This window comes from Salvelinus sp. IW2-2015, unplaced genomic scaffold (assembly GCF_002910315.2).
Source record: "Salvelinus sp. IW2-2015 unplaced genomic scaffold, ASM291031v2 Un_scaffold6435, whole genome shotgun sequence".
NCBI lineage: Eukaryota > Metazoa > Chordata > Actinopteri > Salmoniformes > Salmonidae > Salvelinus > Salvelinus sp. IW2-2015.
In genome coordinates this window covers 14239-20244 of record NW_019947697.1, presented here as the reverse complement: position 1 = coordinate 20244, position 6006 = coordinate 14239, and the positions used below count along the sequence as shown (strand labels likewise).

Sequence of the window (6006 nt, the reverse complement as noted above, 5' to 3'; positions counted from 1 at the left end):
TAGAGTATGGTAAGGGTTAGGGTTAGAGTAGGGTAAGGGCTGCAAAATTACAGGAACTTTCAATACATTCCCTGGTTCTCCAGAAATCCTGGTTGGAGGGCTCCAGATTTCCTTCTTATTCCCTTCAGATTCTGTGAATCCGCCAACCGGGAKGTCTGGAGTTTTGCAACCCTAGTAGGGATGTACAACTGAGGGCTCTACACCCCAGCTACAACTAGTACTACTAGGACCACACAGTCCTGCTTCATCTCTCCGTGGTACTTAACTGACCCATTCATATAAGTGATTGACTAGCGAGTCTAGACCGTAGACGTCTGGTTATCCAGGTATTCAGTGCTTTCAGAAAGTATTATCAGCCTTATTCTAAAATGGATTAATTAAATAATAATCCTCATCAAGCTTACACAATATCCCATGATGACAGAGTGAAAACAGGTTTATATACATTTTTGCAAATCTATAAAAAAACAGAAATACCTTATATACATAAGTATTCAGACCATTTGCGATAAGACTCGAAATTGAGCTCAGGTGCATCCTGTTTCCAATGATCATCCTTGAGATGTTTCTACAACTTGACTGGACTTTTTTCAGAACTCCACCAATCAGGCCTTTATGGTAGAGTAGCTAGACGGAAGCCACTCCTGTAAAAGGTACATGACAGCCCGCTTGGAGTTTGCCAAAAGGCACCCAAAGGACTATCAGATCATGAGAAACAAGATTCTCTGTTCTGATAAAACCAAGACTGAACTCTTTGGCCTGAATGCCAAGCATCATGTCTGGATGAAACCTGACACCATCCCTACGGTGAAGCATGGTGGTGGCAGCATCATGCTGTGGGGATGTTTTCAGCGGCAGGGACTGGGAGACTAGTCAGGATTGAGGGGAAGATGAACTGAGCAAAGTACAGAGAGATCCTTGATGAAGTCCTGAGCGCTCTGGTGCAGGTTCTCAGTCTGAGGCAAAGGTTCACCTTCCAACAGGATAATGACCCTAAGCACACAGCCAAGACAATGCAGGAGTGGCTTCGGGAGAAGTCTCTGGACTTGAACCCGATCTAACATCTCCGGAGAGACCTTAAAAATAGCTGTGCGGCAACGTTCCCATCCAACCTGACAGAGTTTGAGAAGATCTGCAGAGAAGAATGGGAGAAACTCCCCAAATACAGGTGTGACAAGCTTGTAGCGTCCTACCCAAGAAGACTCGAGGCTGTAATCGCTGCCAAAGGTGCTTCAACAAAGTACTGAGTAAAGGGTCTGAATACCTGAAATGTGATATTTCCATTTATTTTAATTTTATAAATGTACAAAAAAATTAAAAAATAAACCTCTCTTTGCTTTGTCATTCTGGGGTATTGTGTGTAGATTGATGAGGAAACGAAACAATTTAATACATTTTTGTGTAAGGCTGTAACGTAACAAAATGTGGAAAAACTCAAGGGGTCTGAAAACTTTCCAAATGCACTGTACATCAGTCTAGTTAAAAGAGAAGGATAACAACCCAGCAGATACTGTGGCTACCAGGAACAGTTGTTCACCCCTAGTTCACAGGGTACCATAGTGATGAGGACAGACAAGTCAACTATAAAGGTGAGGGGGTCTCAAACCCCACTAGAGGCGGGATCATCCTGCCCTGTTAGTTAGAGCGATTCAACCAATAGCAGTGCATTGATGCTGAGCAAAAAACCTCCCACTGGGTAACAGAGACTACTGTGAATGACAGGGCAGGACTGTCCCGCCCATGGTTGAGTTCTCAGGTGGCACTAATGTCTCAGACTAGGACAGAAGGCACTAAAAGGAAATGGTGGAGGGAGAAAGATGAGGAAGATGCCCCTAACCACTGATACAGGGTCAGATATTTATTCATAATTGTTCATCCCCCATTGCTAGGGTACTCTGATCCTAGATCTGTGATTAGGGACAGCTTCTGCCTTGAGAGGAGAAAGTCTTCTTAAACCCTTGGTGGTTAGGAGTGATCATGAATCATTTACAATATGAGTAACAATATCAGTGATTGACAGCCTGACCATGATAGGGTCAAGAAGCCTGTTATCTCTCTCCCTTGTAACCATTGGTGTGCGAGTCTCCAGCCACTTAGATTTCGATGAGCTTATAGGATTGCACGCCTTGATTGACAGATGCAAATCTCCAGAACAGGAARAACCGGATGAGACTGGTCACAATGCCTGGCRTGTTTGGAACCTGGAACACACAAACAAACACACAGAGGTTAAAGCCTGGCGGGTAGGAGCRTTGGGCCAGTAACCGAAAGGTTGCTGGWTCGAATCCCCGAGCTGACAAGGTAAAAATCTGTCRTTCTGCCCCTAAGCAAGGCAGTTAACCCCCTGTTCCCCGGGCGCCGAAGACCTGGATGTCGATTAAGGCAGTTCTCCGCACCGCTCTGATTCAGAGGGGTTGGCTTAAATGCGGAAGACACATTTCAGTTGTCAACATTGCACTAGGTATCCCTTTCCTAAAGGTAAAATTGATTAATACATTTTTTTCTCTTCAATCTACACACAATACCCCATAATGACAAAGCAAGAACTAGATTAAAAAAAAATACCTACTTACGTAAGTATTCAGACCCTTTGCTATGAGACAGAAAGAAATTAAGCTCAGGTGCATCCTGTTTCATTGATCACCTTGGAAGTTTCTACAACTTGATTGTTGTCAACCTGTGGTAAATTCAATTGATTGGACATGATTTGGAAAGGCACACACCTGTCTATATAAGGTCCACAGTTGACAGTGCATGTCAGTGCAAAAACCAAGCCATGAGGTGAAGGATTGTCCGTAGAGCTCCGAGACAGGATTGTGTCGAGGCACAAATCTGGGGAATGGAACCAAACATTTATGCAGCATTGAAGGTCCCCAAGAACACAGTGGCCTTCATCATTCTTAAATGGAAGAATTTTGGAACCACCAAGACTCTTCCTAGAGCTGGCCACCCGGCCAAAATGAGAATCGGGGGAGAAGAGCCTTGGTCAGGGAGGTGACCAAGAACACTCTGACATAGCTCCAGAGTTCCTCTGTGGAGATGGGAGAATCTTCCAGAAGGATAACCATCTCTGCAGCACTCYACCAAATCAGGGTTTTATGGTATCGTGGCCAGATGGAAGCCACTCCTCAGTAAAAGGCACATGACAGCCTGCTTGGAGTTTGCCAAAATGCACCTAAAGACTCAGACCATGAGAAACAAGATTCTCTACTCAGATGAAACCAAGATTGAACTATTTGGCCTGAATGCCAAGCTTCACGTCTGGTGGAAACCTAGCACCATCCCTATGGTGAAACATTGTGGTGGCAGCATCATGCTGTGAGGATGTTTTCAGCGGCAGGGAGTCTAGTCAGGTTCGAGGGAAAGATGAACGTAGCAAAGTACAGAGAGATCCTTGATGAAAACCTGCACCAGAGAGCTCAGGACCTCAGACTGAGGCGAAGGTTCACCTTCTAACAGGACAACAACCCTAAGCACACAGCCAAGACAACGCAGAAGTGGCTTCGGGACAAGTCACTGAATGTCCTTGAGTGGCCCAGCCAGAGCCCAGACTTGAACCCGATCGAACATCTCTGGAGAGACCTGAAAATAGCTGTGCAGCGACATTCTCCATCAACCTGACAGAGCTTGAGAGGATCTGCAGAGAAGAATGAGAGAAACTCCTCAGATACAGGTGTGCCAAGCTTGTAGTGTCATACCCAAGAAGACCCGAGGCTGTAATCGCTGCCAAAGTACAGAGTAAAGGGTCTGAATACTTATGTAAACGTGATATTTTAGTTGTGTATTTTTTATAAATTAATACAGTTGCAAAAATGTCTATAAAACTTGTTTTTTAATTTGTCATTGAGGTATTTTATGCAGATTGATGAGGGAAAAAAATATTTTATACATTTCAAAATAAGACTTGGAAAAAGTCAAGGGGTCTGAATACTTTCCGAATGTACTGTATACACACACACCATGATATAGTAGTCTTGCAGCTGTAGTCCATAGAGCGTCCAGGATGTTGAGGTGAGGAAGGTAGCTACAGTCAAAGAGAAGGACAAACGCTCCACACTACCAGTACGCACGATCTCCATCTGACAGAGACGAGAGGGGGCGAGAGGAGAGAGGAGAGGGGCGAGAGAGGGAAAGGGGTAGAGAGAGAGGGAGAGGGGGAGAGAGGGAGAGGAGGGGGAGAGAGAGAGGAGAGGGGGTGATGAATTGACACAGTTCCAATGTATCCAGAAAGAGTAGAAGGGATAAAACACAAACCCAGAACAACAGGAAGAAAAGATGAGAGAAAGGCAGGAAATAGACACAGGATGATATGAGGAGACAGACAGAGGGAGAATGAGACAAACAGGAAGGTGGAGGGCAGGGCTGTACAATTCATCCAATTCACATCAAAATCGCAATATTGACATGTGCAATATCCATATAGGAAGACATCCATATTGCAATATTTAGAAACGCCACGTGTAACATCCGTTTTTATAGTTCACTCAGTTTGTCTCTCTTCCTCTCCCTTCTTGCAGCTGCTTCCCACACACCAAGCCCTGCCCCGTCACTCAAGCAGCACACTTCCTATTCCCTCCCAGGCCCACCCATGGCTGAGCCCCTGCCCAGTCATGTGAAATCCAGATTAGGGCCTAATGAATTTATTTCAATTCGCTGATTTCCTTATATGAACTGTAACTCAGTTGTTGCATATTGAGTTTAGATTTTTGTTCAGTATATATCGCAATATTTGCACTAGAGGTCGGCCGATTATGATTTTTCAACGCCGATACCGTTTATTGGAGGACCAAAAAAGCCGATATCGATTAATCAGACGATTTTTATTTATTTATTTGTAATAATGACAATTACAACAATACTGAATGAAGACTTACTTTAACTTAATATATTACATCAATAAAATCAATTTAGCCTCAAATAAATTATGAAACATGTTCAATTTGGTTTAAATAATGCAAAAACAAAGTGTTGGAGAAGAAAGTAAAAGTGCAATATGTGCCATGTAAAAAAGCTAACGTTTAAGTTCCTTGCTCAGAACATGAGAACATATGAAAGCTGGTGGTTCCTTTTAACATGAGTCTTCAATATTCCCAGGTAAGAAGTTTTAGGTTGTAGTTATTATAGGACTATTTCTCTCTATACGATTTGTATTTCATATACCTTTGACTATTGGATGTTCTTATACGCACTTTAGTATTGCCAGTGTAAACAGTATAGCTTCCGTCTCTCTCCTGCTCCTACCTGGGCTCGAACCAGGAACACATCGACAACAGCCACCCTTGAAGCAGCGTTACCCATGCAGAGCAAGGGAACAACTACTCCAAGTCTCAGAGCGAATGACGTTTGAAACGCTATTAGCGCGCACCCCGCTAACTAGCTAGCCATTTCACATCGGTTACACCAGCCTAATCTCAGGAGTTGATAGGCTTGAAGTCATAAACAGCAGAGCTGCTGGCAAAACGCACGAAAGTGCTGGTTGAATGAATGCTTACGAGCCTGCTGGTGCCCTACCATCGCTCAGTCAGACTGCTCTATCAAATCATAGACTTAATTATAACATAAAAACAGAAATACGAGCCTTAGGTCATTAATATGGTCGAATCCGGAAACTATCATCTCGAAAAAAAAAAGTTTATTATTTCAGTGAATACGGAACCGTTCCGTATTTTATCTAACGGGTGGCATCCATAAGTCTAAATATTCCTGTTACATTGCACAACCTTCAATGTTACATAATTACGTAAAATTCTGCGAAATTAGTTCGCAATGAGCCAGGCGGCCCAAACTGTTGCATATACTCTGACTCTGCGTGCAATGAACGCAAGAGAAGTGACATAATTTCACCTGGTTAATATTGCCTGTTAACCTGGATTTCTTTTAGCTAAATATGCAGGTTTATATACTTGTGTATTGATTTTAAGAAAGGCATTGATGTTTATGGTTAGGTACACGTTGGAGCAACGACAGTCCTTTTTCGCGAATGCGCACTGCTCGATTATAGCAAAC

At 43.3% G+C, this 6006-nt stretch overlaps 1 pseudogene; it reads right to left on the bottom strand.

Annotated features, from left to right (window-relative positions):
- Positions 1 to 1270: 1270 nt before the first annotated feature.
- Positions 1271 to 6006, bottom strand: part of LOC112078883 (sugar transporter SWEET1-like) — a 9362-nt pseudogene continuing 4626 nt past the window's right edge.